We start from the raw sequence: 12,863 nt of genomic DNA, 5'->3' as shown, positions 1-12,863 counted from the left end.
CTGAAACCAAAGGACAGCCTGAATATTCTGATTGCAAAGATAACTCTGAGTCCTGTTTTTTTTTTCCCCCTTTCCTTTTATGGGGATGGATACCAGAAGCACTTAACCACTGAGCCAACCCCAGTCCTTTTTATATTTTATTTTGAGACAGGGCTCACTAAGTTGCTTAGGGTCTCACTAAGTTCCTGAGGCTGGTTTTGACCTTTTGATTTCCTGCCTCGGCCTCCTGAGGTCGTGGAATTACCCATGCTTGCCTTGAGCCCTGGTTTTTAAAGTCATCATTTTTAGTATTTGAGCCTTAATTTTTTCTTCCTAAGGGAAGAAAACTAAGAGAATTCCTCATGGAAATTCTCCAAACCTAGCCACTTGCTATTTCTGTCCGCATTCTCCCAGGTTGGGAAAATCCAAACAGAACTTGAGGAAATCCATGCATCAGGGCAGATGGTGTCTGTGGAGAGGCTTCTCCTCGCCTTGTGCAGCAGGTATAAAATATATATGTTCTTTCTCATCCTCTGTTTGAGGCAGGCAGGGGACAGTTTCATCTGGGAAGATAATGGGAGTCTATCACTAGGAAGAAGGAGATCTTGAAGGAATCAGTTGGATTAGAGACTGGACTTCCAAAGGAAGCCACTCTTTCCCTTCTCTTGCATATGCTGTTGGGTCACCTCCCTCCAACTTTATCCTCTGGTCCCAGTGGCCTCTCTGTGACCTTCATAACTCGAAGGTCACTACCCTCAGGCCAAAGGAAGCAGGAAAGCCCACCTTCAGCCCAGTCCTACCCTCTGCCCCGCTCAAGTGCCATCATGGCATCCTGCAGTACACTGCAATTTACCCACCCAGTCATTATTGGTTATTTTTGCTAATAATCATTTAATGAGCATCTTGCCCTCTACGAGTCAAAATGCTTTGCTTCCTGGTAGCAGTATTTTCAAGGTGCAGCACAAATCCTTGCCTCCAGTAGATGCCCCTGACTGCTATTGATGGAGTGAAGGAATGATTTTCAGCATCACGATAGCTGACTGAAGTTCAAAGACAGGATTCCCAAGATATTGTGTGTGTGTGTGTGTGTGTGTGTAGGCTCTTCCAGCAGAGTGGCCATAGAGAGCACCAGTGAACTGTTCCTTTTCAAACCAAACATTGAATCAGAATATATTGGAGGATGAGATGTAAGGACAGTTGCTCCCTTCCCTCTGAAAGTGTCTGTTTAATGTCTTATATAAAACAAGCATGAAACAAATTAATCAAACAGCTTTTTAGTGCCTATTTTGAGCTAGCAGTCTGTTAAATGAAGAGGAAGGCAGAAGCTGTTAGATGTTTCCTAGATAAATGCCTAGAAGTGTTACTAGTCGGGATCCTGACAGCCTCCAGGGAGCCCTGCCTCAGGCCAAATCGCTGAACCTGGTACCTCCCGGAGTTTTCCCTCCTGATAGTGGTGATTGTGCTTTGATAATCCACACTCGTGATGCTTCCTGTAGCCCATGTGGCAGTTGCTTTCTCTGACAGACTTGTCTCCATCCTGTTGTCCTGAGTTGGTGTGTATGTCTGCATTCCTACAGTTTTTCAGTCTCAAATGTGTGGGCTGTGAATGTCTGTGCTTTCCCTTGAAGTTCATGGGTCATATCACTCTTTTCACTGATTTAAATCCTAACGAGTTTTTGATACACAAAGATGGAAAGATGAACTGCCTCTAGGTCAATATTCATTTTCCACGGCTACCGACTTCTCCCTAGGAATATTTGGTTTCTTAGAGCAAATCATGATGTGTGGGGAGCAGGCCAGCTTTTTGTAAAAGGTTTCAGCTGACAATCAAAAGAAAACAAACCTATCTGTAGGTGAGAGATTTGCATTTCATCATTGGATTAAAACTGGATTGGGAGGACATACCAGGGTCTAGTAATTATGAAAAATAAATTGAACAGATTAACAGATTCACTTCGTATCAGCCCAGATGGACAGATAATTCTGTAGAACGTAGAAGGAAAAAAAAAATGACCTTTTGGGAAAACAAATAGATAAACAAATTGCATTGCCAAAAGTTGCACTTGACTAGCTGACTTCTCTCCCTTTTTTACATAAATTTGTCATTTAGAGTTTAACCCAACTTCTCCTTACAAACATTTTCCATTTTATATTCCACGCAAAACCTTTTTGAAATGTATATAATTTAGTCTGTACTATAAATCATTAATGAAATATAATTACATGTCTATCCTTTCCTGAATATTTCTTTTAAGATCTGTTCGTGTAGAATCAAGAGAAATTAGTGACTATTACATATCTGAGCAGAAGCAGGAGAAATGACTTGCCCTGATACCATGACTACCAGGGATGGTCCTGTGTGGTAAATCAAGCCTACCATTAGCTTGTCACCATTTATTACTTCTGAGTGGTGTTTCTGACCCAACTGGACAACTGAGGAGCATTCAAACATTTTGTCTGAGTATTGCAACACTGGAAAGGAAGTTAGACAATGTGGAGTTGTGAGAAGACTACTCTTATGAAAAATTGCCGAATTCAGAACTCAGAATCAAACCACCCTGTGCAAAGTGCTCAGAGCTCATTGACAGTAGTCCTTCCAGTCAGCTCCAGACACAGTGGTGTTCACTCACTTGCCCAAGGTCACATAGTGATCGAGTGAGTGGAGGATCTGGAACTTAAACCCAAGAAGTCTGGTTATTAGAAAGCATGCTTTTCCCCTCTGCATCAAACTGCCCCTTATAGTATTTGGCTTCTAGAACTAGTTTTTCCATTAAATTGTACAGTGGAAAAATCATTTTGTTGTTGGTGGTGGTCTTTTTCAGTGACTCCTGAGATCCCTTTCCATCCTTTGCAGCTCCAAATTATTATTAGTCACTGTAGTCAAGATTATGATTTTTGACACCTCGATTAGCATTTTTCCACTGTGGATGGAAATATGCATGCTATTTTAAACTATATTGAGGAGAGATTAATTACCACTTTATAACACATAAGTCACACATTGCTAATCAGGGTAAATAAGGTGAGACTTGGATTTTATGGCACTTTCACTATTATTTTCGTCATATTGATTCGGTAATTTATTCTTCAGTGCTGGAATCGGTTAGTTAAGCATAAGTGAGCAGGAAGTCCTGTCCTGTACATTGATTTAACCACTCTTTGTTTCTCTAGATTGGGGGGAAAGTAATGCAATTTAAAAATTGCTTACAGTTTAGAAGGTGACACATTCATCCTGAAAATGACAGGAAATCAAGATGTTTTTGTCTGTGGGGTTTAATTATTAAAATTTAATTTGCTCCTATGCTTTGCTTCAGTAGCTCTGTGCTAGCAAACTAGCTATAATTAGATTAGCAGCCTGCTAAGCGCTGGTGACAGCCTGTGCCTCAGAGAGCATGTGCTGGATTCTGCATGTGCCTCATCCTCATTGGTGGTTGGTGTTGCTGCTCGCCCGTTCGATAGGTTTCCACAGTAATCTTTATGCTGCATTAGAGACATAGATACAGAGGTACTGTACTGTGTTCTTACAACGGCAAGGTGCTCTGCTGGTAACCTTAAAGAAGGAGTAAGGCACGGAAGAGCAGGCGTTCCCCTTTGTTGTAGAGCATCGGTGGTTAAGGACCTCCAGCTGCAGGAGGTCAGCGAGCAAGTCGCAGTTCATGGTAATTACTCTAAGTCTTTCTCTCTTATGAAAAACACAGCCATGCATGAAATGAGGCATGTTCGTCATGCCATGTATTTAATTTGATCTTGCTTTGTTGATACTGTGTGTACTCCTGCATTCCATACAAAAAAATACATTCTCCTGCAGAAGGCTTGCCTGGTAAACAGCCACCCTGTTCACAAAAGACTGTTGTTTTTACCTGGATTCAAGGGTGCATGTGCTTGGGAGTGATTCTTATTGGTCCTCTTCTGTTTTGGAAAGCCCGATGCTGCATGGATTCGGGTGTCTTTGTGGGTGGGTTTCAGGACTCAGTGGACTTTGTTTGCATTGAGTCCAGACTCTCCTAAATAATGAGTGATCAAGGAAAATTTAGTGAAACAATTTAATTAGGACAGGGCAGTGACGCTCCTGATTCGATGCTGGGTCTCAGCAGAAGTAATGTGCTATTGTTTCTTCAAAGATGCGTGAAGCCTTCATTTTGGATGGTTTTCTTTGTCTCACCTTTTGTAGTTTTCATGAAGCTTTTTTAATACAGGAAATGTTAACATTGCTCATTCTGCCAAAATATATGTGGGTATGTATTCAGCTGTACCTGGAGGAGAAATTTTTGACTCCTGGCTTTGTTTAAGAGAGACGCTGTTTTTGGAGTTGACATGTCATCTCATAGGAAGGTGGGGTTCTTGCCACTTACTTTGATGACTGTCTGACGGTATTTTTTATTTCTACTAATGGTTACCTGGATTATTTTCCAAATTGAACAATAATCTTAAATTCTTTAATAAAGGTGGTGCATTCTGAAGGAAAAATATTTTAAGCCCGCAAGGCTGAGGTTCAAAAATACAAACAAATGCAACGTGAGTTGGTGCTTCTCAGTGTACCTCCTATTTTATGCCCCGAGGACCCCTGCTTCCGTTCAGTCTTCAAACTTCAAAATTAATGTCCTCCCCCTATCAGACTGTGGAGTCCACAGAAACTTGGGCACTGACTCACCAGTCACAGGGCTGGCGGGCTGCCACCATGCGTCTGCTCTCAGTGGAGAGTCCTCCTGGCTCCCGAAAGCCTTCAAGAATTATTTCCAAGCTCCTGAAAAGCCAAGCATTGCCACTTACACATTTTGTGAAGATAACTGCTCTGATCTAGAGCTGTATCCTGGTTGGAGGGAGTCAGTTTATTCTTGGGCAGAGGAAGACTTGAGATCGATCACTCACTATGCCTCACCACTGCACTCCCTCGTCCGTCCTGGGGGTAAAAAAAATCAGCCAGAGTCTTGAGTTTACTGAGATGATAGTGTTAAGGGGGAAAACCAAGGAATATTATCAAAGTCTGCCATGGGCTGTCATGGAGTAAGGTGCATAATAAGAAAGTTTGGTGGCTGTTGGTGGCCATACAGGCTCTCTATGACTTGAACTGGTCGGTGGCTTCTTAGGCACCTTGGTTGGTGAAATGAACAGGAGAACAGTCTTTCCACTTTGTATTCCATCCCCTGGATACAAACCAGGCCTTGTTCCCCTGACAGACTGAGCACACCCCGAGTGAGAACACTAGGTTCTGCTGGAACAGCTTTTCTTGTCCTCAAAGTCCAGGCTCCTCCACTGTGTCACTGCATCATTCTTTGCCTAACAGTGTCCCTCCAGTGATTGTGGGAAAACACCTTTCTGCCTTTTGACACTTGGGCTCTGTCCCTTGTTTTGGGAAAGATAAATTGATGCAATTCGGTAATATCCTTTCTCCTCCTTTTTCAGTTTCCCAAAGTACTTCCTAAATTGTCTGGGTCTTAGAGAGTTTCAAAGAAATAGGCTACTGTAAGAGTAGATTCTGTTGTCTTTTCTTTTAGCCACGGCTGAAACGTTGGGTGAACATAAACATCTGATGGCCTTCCTTTTGTGAGTAGAGCCACTGTGTCATTGAACTAGGTGGGAAACAGGTCTCACTGAGGTCCATTCTCAAGGCTGTGCCTTAAGGAATTTTTGTGTCTGAGGGACTTCTTAAAAATTTACATATAAATTATGTAATTCACAGACATGCCTATATCCTGAACTATATGACATCCCAAAGGACCTTTTAATCTGATCCAGAGGAGCATTTTAATAACAGGACTGTTATTAATGATTTTGCAGAGTAACCAAAATAGGCACATTTATCTTCAGTTGCATCACATTTAGTTATTTTTTTTCTTACTGAATTAAGGGAAATCCTTACATATTCCTAAGACAAGAAAATAAAAATAAATTTCTTGACATTTTATAGTTTTGTTCTTTCCCCTTCTTCTGATTCCATAACCCATTACTGATGAGAAAATGACATTTCTCACACAGCAAAAAGTATATCTAACAGCTTAAACATAAACATTTAATATTTTTAAAAATTTATGCCTTTTCTGTCATACAATGCTGCTTTTTCTCCTAGGGGCTTCTAATCACAGCAGACCAGATAATCAGTTTAAAACGAAAACTCATCCTATGTAGAATGTGATGTGCCACAATGCAGTAGGTTCCAGAGGGTCTGAAAAATAATTGTAAAAAGATGAGCAGTGGACTGTACAAACTGTTGGACATGGGTCCTTGTGACTTCGTGGCTGGCTACTGGCTATGATCTGAGAGAGATCTGTCATTAGCAATTGATGAGTATTTTAGTGTGGACCCTCCTAAAGTTATCTGGACTAGAAAAATATTTGAAAGGATAGTAGGTCCCTCATCTGAATGTAGTCTTTTTATTCTTTCATTATTTTATTCTGTAATTATGGGGACCTGCTATGAGCTAGGCTACAAGTTTACCTTTATTGAGAGAAGATAGAAGGCACACTCCTGTCCTGCAAGAAGCACTTATTGAGCAGGAAAGACAGCTAAATAATTAATAATAGGGGGAGGAGGAGCAGACATAGGCACCTGGTTTGGTGATAGCAAGGTATGATGAGCAGACGTTTAGAAAGAGAATGGGAGCTGGGGCAGGGTGGTGCACACCTAATACCAGCAGCTCAGGAGGCTGAGGCAGGAGGATCTCGAGTTCAAAGCCAGCCTCAGCAAAAGCAAGGCAGTAAGCAACTCAGTGAGAGCCTATCTCTAAATGAAATACAAAATAGGGCTGGGGATGTGGCTCAGTGGCCAAGTGCCTGTCAGTTGAATCCCCAGTCCCACCCCCCACAATAAAAAGAGGATGGGGGTGGGTACCAGAGAAGCCTTCAGGAGGAGCGAGATGGGATTTCTTACCATCTTGACACCACACCCACTTCTGTTAATGTTCAGTAGAGGCTGGATCTGTCACATACTTTGGCGTGTCACCATGTCATCTTATGTCAGATATATATATAATAAATGCAAAGAACCATTTATTTTCTTCCCCTTACTAACTTTTCTCAGAATCCACATAAGATTGTTATCTGGAGATGTTTTTATGTTTGATATATTTACATGCCTGAGATTTGAAATTCTAAAAAAAAAAAAAAGGTACCAATAATTTAGAAATGCATCTTAGAGGAATAACAGAACACTTTCATTACTGCTCTATTCCAAGTACTTTGATGATTACTTTTGGAACTGTTTGCTTTGCCACGAATTAAGATTTTTCTCTTAGACGCCTGTAGACCCTTGAAAGTCAGTTATTTCGATGAATGTGCTTATTAAATGCAAGCTGGACTTGGATTGTAGCATTTTACCCCACCACTTCTGATTTTTGTATACATTTAGAGAATAATTTATAGAAAGTTTTAGATAATTTCTTATCTATTGAGTTTGGGTATCTTTTAAATCTTGCTGAATTTGAGAGGGGGAGTCCACTTTAAGGGTCACTCATCTTCACTAGTTCTTGCCACCAGTAAAATCTCTAATGAGAGAGTGTGTTTCCACTTCCATGGGACCTGCAGTCAGGGAACCTTCCTAAATCTCTCCTGCTCCACCCTCTCCTCCTTCTCCACACTTAACTCTGTGGAAGCTTTGCTTTCCCAGGTCCTCACCCCTCCCTGCTCTCCCTGCTGGATGAGTTAGCAGGATTCCTCCCAGCCTGCCCCCCAGCCACTGGCTTCAGCTGTCAGCAGCTCTCTGACCCTCCTGACCTCTGCAAACAGCACCCTCCTATAGTCCTCCTGTCTCTGATGGCTCTTCCCCAGGCTCCTCCTTTGCTGCTGCCGTCTAAGTAGACCCTTGCCAAGAGCTGGCTTTCACCAGCTTCCTGTCCACACCACCTGTTTTCCACTGGTTTCTCATCCACAGCCACACGGTACCCACCATTCTCCTCCTCTCACTCCTTGACAGCCAGGCCGGTCTGCCTCAGGGCCCTGGCTGGTCCTCTTCCTGGAATGTGCTTCCTCCAAAGCCCATGGCCTATTCCCATACTGCCTTCAGGATTTTATGGGAAATGGAGCCGCGTCAGTTAGTGGGACATTCTGAGGTCATATCTATTGTTTTTATTTTTTTTTTTCGGTCTCTACTTTCTGGGATATAAATTCCATGAGATCAGAGATTTTTTTTTTTTTGCCTTAACCCCCAGAGCTTTGAAAAATACCTGATCCATAGGAAATGGCTCAGTCAGTGTTCATTGAACGAATGAAGGAAGGAACACATGATTTCTGACATCCGAGTGCTAGAGTACTCTTGTAGCAATCAAGATCTCTGCCCTAGCCAAATGATTATTGGTGAGCTCCTCACCTGGAGGGCCTTAGTCTCCTGCGCTGTAGATGGAGGGCGAGTACAGTTCAGTCCTAAGGCCCTCTAAGATGCTAATACTCTTATCAGTTCCAGAAATGAGGTAATGTCCTACAAAATGTTGCTTATGGGACTTCTCACAACTCGTTGCTACATTTTTCTTTTTATATAATTGCTATCTATAGTTAAACAAAAGGAGCGATTGAAATGAGCCAATGCTTACATTCTAGATGAAATATGTAAAATCTAATGCATTTGGGTTTACTGACATCTGCTACCTGTTTTTTTAAAAATGAATTAGCCAATTTTTAATGGAATTTTTATTTTCTGTTCTAAATGCATTTGATAGTCTGCCTATTTTTGTCAAATAAAAAAGAACATTTATCTTCTTTGCCTGTGTTTTTAGTTATTTCCTGCTACAGAGAGCACTTGGAGAAAGGAAGTCTTCCTATGACCTCTGCCTACCGCCCATAAAATACTCATTTCTGTTTTAGGTAAGTGTATTGCTTTGCTTTGATACATACTGAGCAGAAAGTATTGATTTCTTTCTGAAAACTCATGTAATTATTATATTAAGACAAAGACTCTGAGGTTTCAGATATTTTGCTATCTGGAAAAAAAATGGAAAAAAATAAAGAAACCAAAACAAAACATACATACAGGAATCCCAAACTTTGAGGTCCCTGCCAGTAACAAAATACTATGATGGATTTGCTTTTCCAAGGCTTTCTGTGTATCTGTTAGTAGTTACAGTTTGTTCAATGCATTGTAGTATGTAGCACGTAATCCCCTTTTGTGCGCGTGGATTTAAAGACAGCTTTAGAAAATGAACATCCTTACACCTAAATAGGTGCACTGTCTGTGGTGAGGGAATAAGATGGTGGGGTGCAGTCAGCAGCAACAGCACTCTGAATTAGTAGGGGGAGAGGTGGAATGGAGAGGGCGGAACCTAGATACCAACCCAGTGGATGAGATAGACAGGGCAAGACAGGTGTCCTCGGCTGGCCAGGCAGGAAGACCTGGAAATGGATAAGGTACTTTTCCCCATGACCACCCATTCCTAGAATTACTTTTCGGTCTCTAATCAATCAAGACACACCAGAAATATCTTCTCTGGGTCTCTTCCTATGGCCAGGCCCCCTTTTTTTATAGAGAAGCTGAAGAGGTGGATGAACAGTGGTCAAGGTACAGGTAGTTTCCCCCTCATATGGAGGGATCAAGAGCTCAGTACCACCACATGAGGAGGTTGGGAAAGCTTAGGAAAATGGGAGCCAGCTCCTCGTGAGTGAGAAGTGGTAAAGAGCAATCCTCATGAGAAGAGTCTCAACCTGGATGACCACACTTGATGGACAGCCTTCCTCTGGCCGCCTTCCCAGCATCCATGAGCATCTGTGTGTAACGCACCCTTGCTTATACAGTAGGCCATGCATTTTCTAATTTATTTTTATTGTGTTTTGCAGAATATTGCTTAGGTAGATGTTATTACTTTCCAAGAACTTCAGAATCTGGCAGAACTTAGGCTGCCGAATAAAAATCGACCTATGCCAGGTGGAATTCTGCAATCTGTGGAAAGGGAAGAATTAAAAAAAAAAAAAAAAAAGCCAACAACACACCTCAGTACTATTCCTTAAAATCCATCACTCTTAACACCACCTTCCTCATCTCCTTATCCCAGACATCGGTTCTGTTGTGAAAGCCTGGGGCTCCTATTGGTTGGGAGGAACTGTGTCTTCAATCTGAAGTCCTGGTAGAGCTGAAGTTATTGACTTGCACCTGAGCACAGGTGGATTTAATGGAGAGTACTTTCCAACAGGGCCTGAATTCTCACTCTGTATCACTCTAGGGATCCCACCCATCTCAGTAGGCACACAAAGGAGGGGTTTCTTATGACACAGGATTTCCAGTGCTAACCCTGGAAACTGGAGCAAACTAGGAATTGTCGGTCCTTTTCGTGATTCTGTCACTCCCCCTTGTTTGGACATGACTGCATGGTGTACATGCTCACCAGGTGGCTTCTGACAGCAGCTGAATTTGCAACCCTGGTGACCAGGAAAGAAGCTGAGTAGATCTGGAGGTAACCTCATCTCTTCCACTCAATAACCTTGCAGATGGATGGGACCTGGTTGCTGTGGTTTTGAAAGCCATTGTTTTCCATATACCAAATGAGAATACCAGCAAGCCTGTAGGGATGTTGGGAAGGTGATTAGATATCGCCTGGTTCAGCATAGGCCCAGGAGGAATGGAGTCCTATCCCCTCTCACTGTCTAGAGATGACAGTTACCTTCACGGGCTTCAGTAACCTTTGAGTTTTATTCATATTATTATTTTGCTAGATCCTGTGACAGGAAGGAATGTGACCCATGAGTGCAATGTCTGTACTGTAGACACTAAATCTTAGCCCTTCTAAGTCTCACATAATGTGAGATCAGAGTGTACTGATAAGAGTATTCTTGTACATGATATGGAAACAGGTTTTCAAGTGTTCTATAGAATATTGTGAAAAGCATAGTTTTTCTCTCACCATATCCCATTGTTTGTAGTCTTTCAGGTTATTACTGAATCGAAATTTCATTAAAACTTTTGTTCTTTTCTAAGTTCCTAAATTACAGATAAGCAGTCTTATGTATGCATATGTATTAATAGCATCATTAGCATTTTTTACTACTCTCAATAGTGCATTTAAGATTATGTTGCTTTTAGAGTACAAGCTGGGTCTTTTTAAAAAAAGTGGTCCCTTGTTTAAGGAAACTAAAAAGGAAAATGGAGACATGAAATAAAACGATCTTGTAGTGTTCCTTTTGTGAAATTCTTTTGAGTGTAATCATCTTAAAACATGACATCTCCTGAGCATGTGTCATTTTTAAATTAGTATATAAATACAAAAATCTATGCTTCATTCATGTCATTGCCATTTCAGGAAATCAGCTCGAGGGTTCCCTTTGTTTGTAGTTTCTTATTGTCTTAATCAGACTTAACTAATAAAGTTGGTTTCTCCCCTTAAAACGAAACTTTTTCAGAATGTCTCTAAGGTCAGGTTTTTGCTCTTCCAGGGTGCTAGAGGCCTGAAAAATTGCAGGGAGCCAAAACAATCCTTGCACTTTTTTTTTTCATGTTAAATGGTCCTAACCAAAAATACGCTCTAGTTTTCCCCAAATATCTTTTTTGTTTTTTCCAGTTCCATGTTTTCATCTTCCGTTTACACAAGCACCTCTGGCTTTTGCCTCTTCCCAGATCAGCTCTTCGCCAGGAGAATGACTCAGAGTTCAGGTTTCCCTGTACAGTCAGGTGGGGCTTCTCTGAGGCCTTCTCAGCTGACCTTGAAGGAGGTCTGCTGGGAAACAAGGGAAAGTTGGAATGGTAAGGAAACCTGCCTGCCGTGCGGCTCACCCAGCCAGGCCTGCTCACTGTGCTTCAACAAGACAGGGAGACAAAAGCATACTCACTGGGAAAAGTAGCTAGGACTTTAGAATTTTCATTGTCCTTGATCACATAAATTATCTAGGCTTCTGTAACACTAGTGGAGGGATGGTGCCCTCTGTAAAAGAAAATGCTCCTGTGCTCAGAAAGAAAGCATAATTCCAATTTTGAGGCTTTAACACACATTTATTAAGAAGTTTAAGAACTATTGATTACAGTTTATGTTGTTATGTTACCAAAGAAGTTATTTGACATATTTGGATATTTTCATTTCATCAAGTGAAAGACAGATTGTATGCTACTATGTGTACATAGTTGTTGTTGTTTTTAATTATGAATAGCTGTTACCATGTGGCCATTGTAGTCATTGATTTTCTTACAAAGATTGACAGAAAGAAAGGATCATTTGCAGCTGAGTCCCTGGTCTGTGGAGGACAGCTCTGTGAGCACTGTGCTAGAGGCAGCACATGTCTCCTGGGCAGTCTGCTTGCCCTGTAGAGAAGGTATTAGAATCTTCATTGTATAGGGGAGGTATATGGGATTATTAGTCAGCATTCCATCACTATAACAGGTTGCCTGAGATAATTAGATTATAAAGAGAAAACCTTTATTTTGGCTCACAGTTTTAGAGGTTCTAGTCCATGACTGGGTAGACCCATTGCTTCACACCTCTGATGAGGGAGTGTATGGTACAGAATATTTCTTACCTTGTGGCTAAGAAGCCAAAAAGAAGAGGAAGGAGCTGGGTTCTTGCAGTCCTCTTAAAGGGCACAACCCTGAAGATCTATAGATATCTCACTAGGCCCCAACTTCCAAAAGGTCCAGTCACCTCCCAGAAGCAGCACCCAAGGGACTGAGCCTTTGACACTAGACCTTTGGGGGACATTCAACATCCAAACTATAGCAGGGATCAAAGAGATTAAACCTCAAACCAAAGGGTAACCATAGGATTAAACAAAAATCCTCCCACAGCTCTTCCATTAAAGAGACCTGCACACCAGTTGATTTCCTTATAGTGTGGATCCTAGGTTCAGGGTGAAGGTTGACTGTGGAAAGCTGAGAGCAGAGCAGGTAGAATCAGAAAGTTACCAGGAAACATGGTAGGAAGGTGTTAGAAAAGTTGAAGTCTCCATTTTGAAGGAAAGAGACCAAACAGTCAAGAAATGAGG

At 41.6% G+C, this 12,863-nt stretch overlaps 1 protein-coding gene across 4 annotated transcripts in view; it reads left to right on the top strand.

Annotated features, from left to right (window-relative positions):
* Positions 1-12,863, top strand: part of Fam110b (family with sequence similarity 110 member B) — a 150,618-nt gene that overhangs the window by 79,722 nt on the left and 58,033 nt on the right. For 3 of the 4 annotated variants that reach the window (XM_071602350.1, XM_027932920.2, XM_071602349.1), the window contains one exon: positions 8,684-8,771. The exons of the other annotated variant lie outside the window; for it this stretch is intronic. The gene's annotated coding sequence lies outside the window, so the exon portion shown is untranslated. The remainder of the gene's footprint in view (positions 1-8,683; positions 8,772-12,863) is intronic. 4 annotated transcript variants of the gene reach the window in all.

This window comes from Marmota flaviventris, chromosome 15, assembly GCF_047511675.1.
Source record: "Marmota flaviventris isolate mMarFla1 chromosome 15, mMarFla1.hap1, whole genome shotgun sequence".
In the NCBI taxonomy this organism is placed as follows: Eukaryota; Metazoa; Chordata; class Mammalia; order Rodentia; family Sciuridae; genus Marmota; species Marmota flaviventris.
Note: the sequence above shows the minus strand (reverse complement) of the source record. Positions and strands in the feature narration are given on the sequence as shown.